Source organism: Scardinius erythrophthalmus, assembly GCF_964197995.2.
Source record: "Scardinius erythrophthalmus genome assembly, chromosome: 12".
Lineage (NCBI taxonomy): Eukaryota > Metazoa > Chordata > Actinopteri > Cypriniformes > Leuciscidae > Scardinius > Scardinius erythrophthalmus.
In genome coordinates, this window is record NC_138232.1 from 32,529,673 (window position 1) to 32,542,514 (window position 12,842).

The window sequence follows — 12,842 nt, forward strand, 5'->3', positions numbered from 1 at the left end:
ATCTGGATTTATTGATTTATGTTGCATATTTCTAAACTGGTACTTTTTACCATGTGGGAAATTCCAGTTAGATTTTTCCTTCCTTATTTCATAACCTGTAACTCAAAGAAACCAGATTGTACAAATGATAAAGATTAAACAAGGTTATTTTTCCCAGCGCAATATTCAATAAATTGCTCTCACTCATCTGTTATCATGGGCTGTAATTAATAACTCTTTGCTAATGGGGTCTTAGTCAGACCCATTCATAACTGTCTGCTTTACCCACCAGCCCTTGCAGTGCTGTGAATCTATAAAAAGCATTTGACTTCAGGCCATGCAAACCCCATTCATCTTCACACCCACACAGACTTACGTATTCTATGGCATAACCTGTCCATCCCTCATCAGAAAGGAACCTGATACAGCATTGCATTTACTGAAACAACATCCCTCCCTGCGTCTCTGGGTCCAATTGCTGCATTTGCCAAATATGATGCTGAACGACATAGCCATTTATGCAACCAAAAACACTTTTCCTAATGACACTGCAGAATATAAACATTCTCTGCTGGTTTCAGTCACACTAACCTGTCAGTTTCAGCCAAACACATTTAGCTCTATGTGTGCATTTGTGTCAGGTAGAATATGGGTTTACAGCCTGTGGATGTCTCTCAACAGTTACGATGTTTGAAGTTTTACTCAAGGTTCCTTCCTTGGTGTTCCTTCCTCTGGTAAGGTTCCAGAATTGGGTAAATATTAGGCCAAGGAGATGAAAAAGACCAGAGGCCACTAGGAACACACAAAATGGGGCCAGATCCTGGGATAAAGGCAGCTTAGCTGTCAGAATACTATATAGAATCCTGACCTTCATTCTCTCCTCTGACATCTACTAGACTTCAGGCAACAAGGATGTGGAGTCAATTTCAAATAAACCCTGAGGGTGCTTTAATACTTTTGATAGACAGAGACACAGAAAACTGTTGATCATGGATGCTTTATCTGCTTCCCAAAACAAAAAGATGACCAAAACAAAACTTAAGCAGACGAAGTCCAGTTCCTTCTTTTCTGTTTTTCTAAATAGTTTTATGATACAGTTTTATTTTGCTGTCTCAGTGGTATATTAATTCACAGTATCTATTAGTTTATCACTAAGAAATAAGCATAAAAATGATTTGAGTAATGAGTAATGAGTAATGAGTAATGTTTATTTATTTTTAGTGTAAAATGAATGAATGAATGAATGCATTGCTGTCTAGAGGATGAAAAAGAATTCAAAATAAATTCTCGTTGATATCAGATTTATCCAAGTTTTCCGGAGCTTGTATCTAACCCAGGTTTTCACCATGGTCAGATCACCCAATATGGATGTTAAAACCTGAGACTTCGTTTGTTCTGATTTAAGTAGCTCAATACAACTGACAATAGGTTTCTGATAGTAACCCCGACAAAGAATGCAACATTACAAAAGATTCCATTTCCTTGAGTAATGGAAATGTTCAGCCTGTCATCACCTGTTATGTACCATCTCAGGCCTATCAGAGAGTCTGCACAATTGATTTGTCAACTGTGTTACAGTATGAACAAGGATATAATTTACAGCATTGTAAATCGCTGAAAAGACTCACAAGAGGTCTTACATCATACTGTTGGCCAATCATTTTGTCTAAGCTGAGTTTTAACCATGACAGGCAATTCATCTGTAAAGCGAGGGAGGGTTAATATTCTAATAAAATGTAATTCTATTGAAACATTAGCCAAGTGGATACAGTTTGGAAGATATTACTCTCCTGTTATGCTTTCCTCTAGGGCATTATTCACTTGAGGTCAAGGAAGAATTTTACGGTACATGGAACAAAATAACATAGAGATCCATAGTGAAGATATGCACACCTGTTTTTAAGCATTAAATCTTCTAGATTCAAGACGGAATGTTAGTTTCAGAACATTTGTGGATCACTTCTTCTGCTACCACCTCAATCAGTAGTCTCACAAGAGTCCATATCCTTTTTGAAAGTTCGTTGGCTAATAGCTACTTTCAGTTAGGGGGAAGAGTGAGGGTAGGGTCAAAGATCTCATTTCCCCCCATTGATTAATAGTTTGATTATGTGATAAGGTGCATGCAGTATGTGCATGCATAATTGACCTGGTTTTGTTTCACAGTGCCATAAAGAGATTTATGTCTGCTGATTGCATGAACACTATTACGTACTGTACACGTTTGTGTAATCATTGCTCACAAGAGAGCCGAAGCCATCAGTTTCAGGTAACCTTTTTCACGTCCAAAACATGTATAGAGAGAGTTCACTTGAAGGGATAGCAACTTTTGTCAACACACCTTCATGTCCTTCCAAACTTGGGTGACTTTTTTTTCTTCAATACAAAATAACAGAATATTTTTTTTAAGAATCCTTAAGCTGTAACATTGGACCCCATTGACTCTCATTATGTGGACAATAAAACACTGAGATCTGTTGTGTTCTACAGAAGAAAGAAAGTCATACAGTGAGTAAAATTTTCATTTGTGCATGAACTATTCCTTTTCCTAGAGGAAAAGGAGATGGACAGGGTCTATGTAGGTCATTATTTCAAAATCTGAGTGATAGTGCCAAACGTTGCTGTGTGAAACTTGCACAAATCTCTTCTTTCAGGGCTTTGCTGGAGAGCAATTTGGTTTAAGGGCAAACAAATAAATAAAGTCAAAGAAAGATTTCTTCCACTCCAAGTTTGGCTCGCTTTGTGGTTGACAGCCTTCCATGACTGTGGAAATATTCTTAATCCTATTATTATATGAACCTTGTGTAATCAAATGGAAACAAATATGCTGCCTTTGTATTTGGGATAGTGATACATCATGGTTACATTCAGGGATAATTATCTCCTGTGGAATAAAGCCATTATGTGCCGTAATGCAGATGGCCTTAATTCCCCTCTGTTTAGAATGCCACAGACAGATAATAGCAAACAAGTCCAGGCCTCTCTATAAAACACAGACTTAATGAAGGCCCAGAACTCCTGTCTTTCAGACTAATGTGAGGGAGATAAACAAGGTGAAAATGTTGTGCTTCTCTCTGTGGCGCCGTGTACTGGAAAAAAGTGGCGTGTTTTAGACTTGAGGAAGGGATGTGGAGGCATAAATACTCTCCTGTCCTTCTCCCACACTGAGCAGAAGACCATTGCCATGTCTTTGAGCAGATAAGAATCAGCAAACATATGGGCTGAGACCCAATCAGATAGATCATAAAGCACTTCCTCACTATTATATCTAGAGTCTGGTTTTGTCCTCCCCCGACACAGTTCAAAGACGCTTGGGTAGAGAAAAGACACTTCACAAATAAGCACATCTTGAGGAGAGTTTGCTTGAGGTGCATACCAGCAAAAAAAAACCTTGAACTATGGCTTTGGTCCACCGTCTGTGCGCTGACCTACAGAAAATGGTTTAATTGCAGCACTGTTGACCCTGCACTGACCCACTTCCTTCTCAGATACAAAACATCCCAATTAGAAGAGCTACAACCTTGGAATTATCAGGGGAGGCTTTATTGTGAATAATTAAACCTCAAGCACAGTGCAGTGGTGCAGATGTTTTCGATGAAGATTAATTAGATTGGCACACCATTAATTATGTTTTGGTTGAAAGCTTCATTCTTTTACCTCGTGAAATTTCCTTAAATGTTCCCAGTATTAGCATAAGAACAATAAGTTGATGCAGTGGATTTTTTATTTTTATTTAAAAAAACAAAACATTTTTAACCCGTAAGGCACTTTTCCAATTCAGTTCCGAGACATCATTAATAAATACAAGGAGACAAGCTGAGGAAATACTGAAGTTATATTTAGCTATGCTGTGTACTGGGAATGGGAAATAAGGCTCAACGCCCTCATTTTGATCTTGTGACTTAAAAAATGAAAGGGATTTAGTAAAGAGAGAGGAATTTTGCCACCTGAAAGAGGTTATCTTTGGCATGGACTCTTCTTAAAACAACATCTCACCAACGCTCAATCTGAGATGGGAGCTCTTGGATAAGAAGCAAGCTTAAAGACAAAAGAAAAGCAAATAAATGTGAAGTCTCATACCTGTTTTGACCTGTATTGTGGCTAGCTGGACCTGTTCCAGATTCAATTAGAGATTAACTGAGTCCCTAAGCCTCTGCCAGGGATCCCTGAATCCATCTAAGGGAGCTGACCAGGGTAAAGCAACATAGAGGTCAAGCTACACTCTGGGTAATTTTATGGCTATTTGGTGGAAATCAAACTCTACAGCTGCCCCTCAGAGCAGAGCTCATATTCTTTTAGACAGCCATGGGAAAAGTACACTGGTAGATAATCCGAACCACACTTTGATAAACCATAAGATTGTTATAAATTAAAAACATTTCTTTATTTCAGTTGTGAGAGTTCCTTGAGTTAAATTTCAAGCATCAAAATCAAAACAGACAAATCTCTTTTCTTCATCTAAAATATTTCACTGTAGAAGAAGCATAGCAAAATACTATTTATGCAACAATTCCGGTCCCTGAATTTGGCGTTTGTAGAGTTCTGATCACAGTCCAACCACACTTCACTTTTTGTATCACTCCTTTTGTCTTTGTCCATTTTAGACCATCTGTTCATTAGTGGTGGGGAATTACATCGACATGCCAGTAGGTGGCAACAAATGTCCCTTTCACACATAAAGTCTTTACTGGTAAATTACCTATAAAGAGATTATGCATGAACAGGACCTTTTCAAAAATACCATTAAATCAGTTCTGGCAATTTCCTGGCATAGTGTGTGAACAAAGAATGAAGATTACATTCATAAGCATGTACGAGGTCAGAAAGCGCTGACGTAAGAATTTTACTTTGGGACAGTCTTAAAGCTCTGTCAGTGTTTACTGAAAACTCTGCTGCATTTAATTGTTTTCTATGTAAATATACGCTAAATATCTGACCATTGCGCTGTTGCTCATATTTTTAAGAGCAAAAATGAGTACTGTGTGATCATCCCCTTATGCCTGTCCCTCAGAAGTAAAAAAAAAATAAAAAAATAACTAAAATTAAGCTAAAGTGCTTTCTCTCATCTAGGTGGATGAAGAAAACGGCTCAGCATTTAAAGGTCATATCCGATGATTGACATTAGAGAGCTTTCCGGTATTTTGGTACTGATGTGTGAATGGTGTCTTACTGGGAAAAAAGACAGAACACTGTTGCTTGTGTGAACAGCACATTTGTGCATTTTAAGGTATTTTTATGGTAATTTACCAGGACTGCTGTGTGAAAGGGACTACTGTTTTTGTGAGTGAGTGAGTCAAGACATTGGATAGATGTCTACTGCGTAGTCTAATGTGCACATTGAGGGTGCATAACTGTCACAAATGGGGTAAACATTAGCAGCTAAAATCAGGAATGGTACACCCTGTGGCATGTGTCAAACTGGAGGGTCACTGGCCTTGCACAATTTAGCTTCAACCAGCTCCAAAACACCTGCTTAGAGTACTGAAGACCTTGATTAGCTGGTTCAGGTTCATTAGGGTTGGAGTTAAACTCTGCAGGACAGTGGCCCTTCAGGAACTAAGTTTGACACCCCGTACAGTCTTTTGGATTTCAAAGGGAAGAGTATGTCATGGCCAATATGCTTTTGGCAAAGTACTTCTTCATTCTTCTCTCAAGGGTAAACAAGTTCAAAATAACTGAGCAACATAGGCCTATTATTTGCAGACATTCCAACCACCACCATGCTGCTGTGTGCGGTGTTTAGATGAGTATTTCAAAATTGCTGTGGGCAATACTTTCAGCGTGGGATTTGCTAGATTATATATATATTTTTGTATTTTGTCTTAACACCTTAATTTATTACACCTCTGTAACACCTTAATTTCCCTTTCGGGGATTAATAAAGTCGTGTTGTATTGTAATAACCCAAAAAACAAATGATTAAATTGACCTAAAAAGAGCATTTTATCATATGGATGTGAATGTTTGTACTAGCTCTGCATTTCAGTTTGTGTCGGACTGAGAGAAGGAATGAACCTGGTTTCCACGTCAAAGAGCGTGGTCCCCCAGAGCATCATGTATTCGTCAACCAATGGCAGTTTGACAGTGTTTAACAGCTGGTGTTTATTTATAGAACTCTGTGTATGGCCATGTTCATGAAAATGAACACTTTTTACAAGTCAGAATCTAGAAGTTACAGTAACATGATGTGACATGAATGCACTGTAAGTTTTATTTGGAACTATTTTTATTGGCAGAGCAACATTAGACAGCATAACTGGCAATATTCTGTATAAAATATATGATACTCATTATGTTCTTGTTTATGGACATAAATGATTGCTAAAGCAATATAACACTCACAATATAGCCTTAGTGGTCTGAATATAACAATAGTTATAATTACCTGCGATAAAATGCCGCTGTAATCATAATCATGCTCATAGTAGTAACAGATCTTGTGCTCATGTAATATTGCTCATTTATATTCAGTTGTAAATGTTATGCTTTCTTTTTTGATAACAGGCCAAATTACACCGATCAGTCTTGTAAAGGAATTAAGTTTTAATGCTAATGTTTTAATGAAAAATGTGTTGTGCAAAAGCATGGCTAAGCTCCAAATGTTCTTGATCTGATGAAGACCACAGATCTCACAAGGCTGTGTGACACATGTATAACTCTGGTTTCCAGTGACATCATAAACCAATAATGTCTGTTACACTAGCCCCTCTCCATACCAGAAAAAGCCCAAAACCTGTTAAAAGTAAAGTCACAGTCACACTACCACCACCATAAATGTCACAGAGATTAAGGCTCCAAATGAAACCAAGAAAAATAAAAGAAGACCACTAGGAGCCCTTAATCCATCTAGCAAATACTAGCAAATACCATCTAGCAAAGAACAATAGTAAGCCCAAAGCCAAGCAGATGGAGTGTACCGTCACAGGATTGTGTACACCATCAATGTATACCTCCATCCTGGACATTAAAGGAACACTCCACCGTTTTTTGAAATAGGGCTTATTCACCTTCTTTCCTACATTTAGATAAGTGGGCAAATGCATTTTTGTTTCAGTGCATGGATTGTTTTAGTTTGACAGGGTCAGCGCGAGCTTAGCTTAGCATAATGAATGGAATCCTTTGTTGCCAGCTAGCATGTCCTGAGTAAAAGTGATAAAAAAAACAAAAAAACCCACCTAATTACTTCTTGTGGCCTGCGTATTCACAACGAGTACAAATAGCGATGAAGATTAACACTAGGCGATTTCCTAGGCAGATATTGACTTGGGACTATATTAGGGGGAAGCACAGGCGAAGCACTGCTACTTGGGCGCAGAGATATCACGCAACACATGAAATCCCACAACTTGTGAATACAGGTATAATATGGGTCGATCTATACATGCGTCATGTTTAAAATAATTACTTTGTGGACAGCTGTCCATTTGGTCCATTCGGTGTGGGGCGTTTTTTCCAGTTCACTTTATCACACCGGGAAAAAAAATCGAGTACTGCAGGATGGATCAACGGCAACGCCGTGAAATCCTCGGTGGCTGTGACAAAACTGCAGGCACGCTCATCTTGATCTGACGCGTTGACCCTGGTCATCGATGGCAGTAACTTGTCCCACTCGCCACAGGCATATTCCCCCACATTCACACCACCAGTTCATCTTGACTCTCATCCTCACGTCCTCACGTCCTCAGGCTGTTGAGCGATCGCAACCTCCTCCTCCTGTTGTTCTATTTCCAAAGCACGCAGCTCATCTTCTGAAAACTCTGTTTCATAGAGGTAACTTATGGTTCTGGCTCTTGACTGTCTGAGAAGTCACCCTCTTCGTCTCTCACAAAATCAGCCATGTTCATCGCCATTCATGTACTGTAGGAAAAATAGCCAGCTACTATTCACGCCGGTATGTTGACGGAAGTCGTGGGATTTCATGTGTTGCATGATATCTCTGCGCCCAAGTAGCAGTGCTTTGCCTGTGTTTTACCCTAATAGTCCCAAATCAATATCTGCCTTGGAAATCGCCTAGTGTTAATCTGCATCGCTATTTGTATTCATTGTGAATACGCAGGCCACAAGAAGTAATTAGGTGGGTTTTTTATTATTATCACTTTTACTCAGGACATGCTAGCTGGCAACAAAGGATTCCATTCATTATGCTAAGCTAAGCTCGCGCCGACCCTGTCAAACTAAAATGTAGGAAAGAAGGTGAATAAGCCCTATTTCAAAAAACGGTGGAGTGTTCCTTTAAATATGGTAAAAGACCCTGAAAATTTGAATTAGGTAGGCAAACTTCAGGATTGAGTATAAGATCGGTCTCCTGACCTATCAGTGTGTCTACGGCAGCGCACCATTGTACCTCAAAGAACTCATCAATAGGCATAACCCAACCCGACATCTCCGTTCCTCTGACAGCCACAAACTCCAGGTCCCCAAGTCCAAACTCCGCACTATGGGAGATAGGGCCTTCCAGGCGGCTGCGCCTCGATTGTGGAATGCCCTCCCCAACCACCTGAGGGTGCCACAGTCTATAGAGGTTTTTAAAAATAAATTAAAGACCTACTTATTTTGTACTGCATTTTCTTAATATAATTTTCTTTCTTGCTGCTTTTGACTGTTTTTATGTAGTGTTTTTACCTGTGCACTTTGAGATGTGTTTTTCACGTGTAAAGTGCAATACAAATAAAACTTATTATTATTATTATTATTATTATTATTATTATTATTATTATTAAACAGCACATTTATTTACAATCCAATGGTGTTTAGTGAATAATGCCTTTAACCCAAGATACTGCAAGTGAGAATAATCTTTTGTTTACACTGGTGGGCTTTTCTCTCTCTTGCTGAGAGGGCGCAGAAACTTCAGTAATCTGCTTTTAATCTGACCACATCTTCCTGTTTGGGAAGACAGTCTTCCACTCTCCCATTCTGTGGTGAATGATGTTGATGGATATGATCTTTCTCTTTCTTATCCTTCCCTCAATGTCCTCTTCGTTCGACCCATTTCCTCTTCCACATATAGAAATTCCTTTAACTCTATTTGCCAATTCTAAATGATTATGTTCTGCTGTTATCGTATACTCGATTAAAAAGTCAAGCACCACTTTGTGGGACTGTGGGAAAGAAACTATTCTCAGACTGAAATATCTGGTGTTTTATTGTGGCAGTGCTGCTTAGGGTTAGACTAAAATACAGCCTGTATGTTTATTAATAATTTAACAATTTGAATGAAGTAATAGACTCAAATTTATACTCATTGTGTCCTACTGTTTTTACTTTTAATGTAAACCTTCTGGGAACTATTTTGGAAGCCATAAATAAAGAAATGACTGGCACTTCTTTGAAATCACACTCCACCCATGACCTCAAAAAAAAAAGAAAAAAAAAAAAGAAAAAAAAAGAAGTCTATTTTAGGTACATGCTGGGCGAATATGTCGAAAACTAGCCACATCTGTATGGATGCCAGCATCCAAACAAAGGCAGTCTATGGTCACTCCTAATGCTGGTGTTAAAATGGGCAGTGGGCTTCTAAAACAGAGGTGAGGGATCAAACATAGGGAAATTATGGCAACGAACAATACCACCCTGCTCCTTCATTTTCTCACGCACTCCAACTGGGCACACTGCAGCTAAACAGAGACACGGCTCAACTGGGAATTCCTGCCTCATTGTCCTTGGCAATCTTTTCAGTAAAGAAACCCTTTAGTTGAACAAATGAACATGAAAAAAGTCTCAGAGATCAACATTTTTGATATGAGGACTTGACCATCAGGTACTGTGTAATTGGATGGAAAGCATATGCCCCAGTGCTGGGGCTTTCAAACTTGGGAACACCAAATATGAGGATGCCTTCTTAAGATATAAAAGTTGTTATATATTTTACATATACTGTATAACTGGTCACTGGTATGGATACAAAATCCTGTTTATACTGTGTGTAGTAAGCATGATATAATTTATTAAAAATAATTAAAAAAATAAAAAATGCATTAAATAATTGACTTTTATATTGTCATTGTTCCTAAGCCAAAAGTAATTATTAAAATGATATCTGGAAAATATTTACTTTATAGTAAGTTAATGGCATATCTGACAGATGACCGGACCACCAAGTGTATATGCAGCAAGGTTTGTTCGGTTTTTTACTTAAACCGAACAGTTTCGTCATCTTGCCATCACCTCTCCCTTCTATGACGAGACCCTGAAGTCGTTGTTCTGGATCGGGGACAACTACCACCACCCTATAGACCTCCCAGACATCCCAGGCTGTCATCAGGTGTCTGGAGAGCGTCCTGCCCGTTCCCAGAGCACAACCAGACCCAGAACTGGGTTTCCACCTTCGACTGCGGAGAATTTGCGTAAGCCCTAGGGGTGTGCATTGGCACTGCCCTCACGATTCGATTCGATTACGATTCACCAGGTAACAATTCGATTCAATTCGATTCTACGATGCATTGCGATGCATCAAAATTCTACTGCACACAACAAGGCAAAATTTTCATCAGTCATGAGGCAATACAAGCAGTCAGATATTGAACAACAGATTTTATTGGCTGCTATGTGTGTATTATCCCTCTCCTGTATCTTTGACATAAATGTCATTAAATAAAATAAAATTGAATGGTACAGGGTATTGGATATGGCATTTTCAAACCTGAAAAAGAAAGCATAAATCACTGCTTTCAGTGCTTTGAATGAGAAATGTGTCTCTTCTCTCTGCTTGAGAACCATTTGAAATTAAATTTCAACTTTATTGTCCAACTCAAGGCCAGAAAATAAACAGTGTAGGGTGTAACGGTTCACAAAATTCATGGTTCGGTTCAATACGATACACTTGTGTCACGGTTCGGTACGTTTTCGATACAGCAAAAAGAAAGAAATGCCAGAGAAATTTCCTTGAATTTTTTTTTTTTATTATTCTTTTTTTTATTAGAACTAACATCATAAAGTATGACATTTTTTTTCTTTGAGCAATGATGGAGCTATAATTGACTCTTCTTAGAAGCATATAAAACAAAACATCTCCTTGGAAAAAATTAAATGTAATTTTTTGTGCTTATAAACAAATGTTTATTTTAGTTCAGATTAACATTTGAGGGCAGCAATGTTATTCATAATGTCGAAATAAATCCGACATAACATTACTTGAAAGCATTATAGCCTGGATATAGTTCATTCATGTCACAATGTTTCTTCCTGGTTTCCACGTCAGCGCTGTTTGATCCGTTAATAACAGAGAAATGTGAATGTTTCTCACTAGATCTCGCAGTGATGTTATTACTTTAGTGGCGAGTTCAAATGCTTTCTTTACTGGATCTCTTAGCGCTGTGTAGTATAACGCCGGTTTCACACTGCACGCGATAGCAGAGCGTGAGCAGAGCAGGAGCAGTGCGTATGGTGAGCAGGAGCAGGACACGCGCGTTTTGCTTTCACACTGGCAGCGTTTGTCACGCGCGGCTGAACCGCGGCTTGTGTACAGACAGAGTACTCTATAATGGATAAGTTGGCATTGCTTTATTTCGTTTTCAAATACATTTAAGAGAAAAGACTTGTCAAGAAGCTTATTTTATTAATCATTTCATTTATATAACTTTTGATTCGTCTTTGTTTTTATTGTTCGGGCAACAAGTTTGTTTTTGGACATTTGTTTTCTTTTTAAATTGCTGTTGGTCATTTGAGTGACTGTTTAAAACACAATAGATATCATCAATGCGCTTTTTGGATAACACTGCGGTGTATTTTGCCCATGATCAATGCGTGTCACTTTAATTCAGCGTAAGCGGCGCGTTAAAAATAGACTGGGCGCCGAAACTATCGCTGCACTGCTGTTCCTGCTCTGCTCCTGCTACGCGCTGCCGCGCCGCTTCTGCGTGCGATGTGAATGCACTCATTGAATAACATGGACGCCGAAAAAAATACGTGCTGCTCACGCGCCGCTGACGCTTGCGGTGTGAAACCGGCGTGAGATCGGCTCGCGCTGCGTTGGTCCAAACTGATAAACAGTCCGTCACGAGTAGCTCAGTTTCGTTCCGCTTACATTGCGTTTGCCATTTAATGTTGTGGTCGCGCCAGCGTCTACATTATGAGCGCGCTCGCAACGCGCTTACATTTGAAATAACCGTTCGGTTTGAAAATGCGTGCCTTGTACCGAACGGTTTAGTACGAATACGCGTACCGTTACACCCCTAAAACAGTGACATAATCGATTATGGCACTTTGCCGCATCGATGCTGAATCGTGCATGCCCCGCATTGCGATGCATCGCCGAATCGATTATTGTTGACACCACTAGTAAGCCCCCCGCAGACGTAGAGGGACCACCTGCTGCGACGAGTGAGCCAGAGCCCAAGAACAAGAGGACAGCACTTACCATTGCTCCGGAAGAGGTTCCCCAGAGTGAGTCTGAACAGGAGTGTGAGCCTGAGAGACCAGCGGCCGAGGGAACAGAAACAGAGGACTGGCTGATAGACTTCAGTGAGGAGGTATTGATTCCCAGCCTATCCCACCCAGTACCTGATTCATTCAAAAAACTTTATAGACTGCAATTTTTCTGTTAAGCCTTCATCATCGCTGCTTCCAGACAACATTATGGACTATTTGGACTGTGATTTATTAATTTCATCGACCTGCATGGACTGTGTCATTCTCACTGTGGTTCTGTCCGTCACAGCAAAGTTCACCCAGTCCTCTAGCCCAGCCGCTGCTGGAGGTTAACAGCCCAGTGCAAGAGGATCCTGCGGCTCTGCCTCCGGCCTCTGATCCCTTCGCTCCATCTCGGCCCGTAGACCTGTCAGCTCTGTCTTGGCTCCTCTCACCTTCGGCTCCACCAGAGACCATCGGCCTTGCGGCTCCACTGGGTTCCCTTGACCCACCGGCTC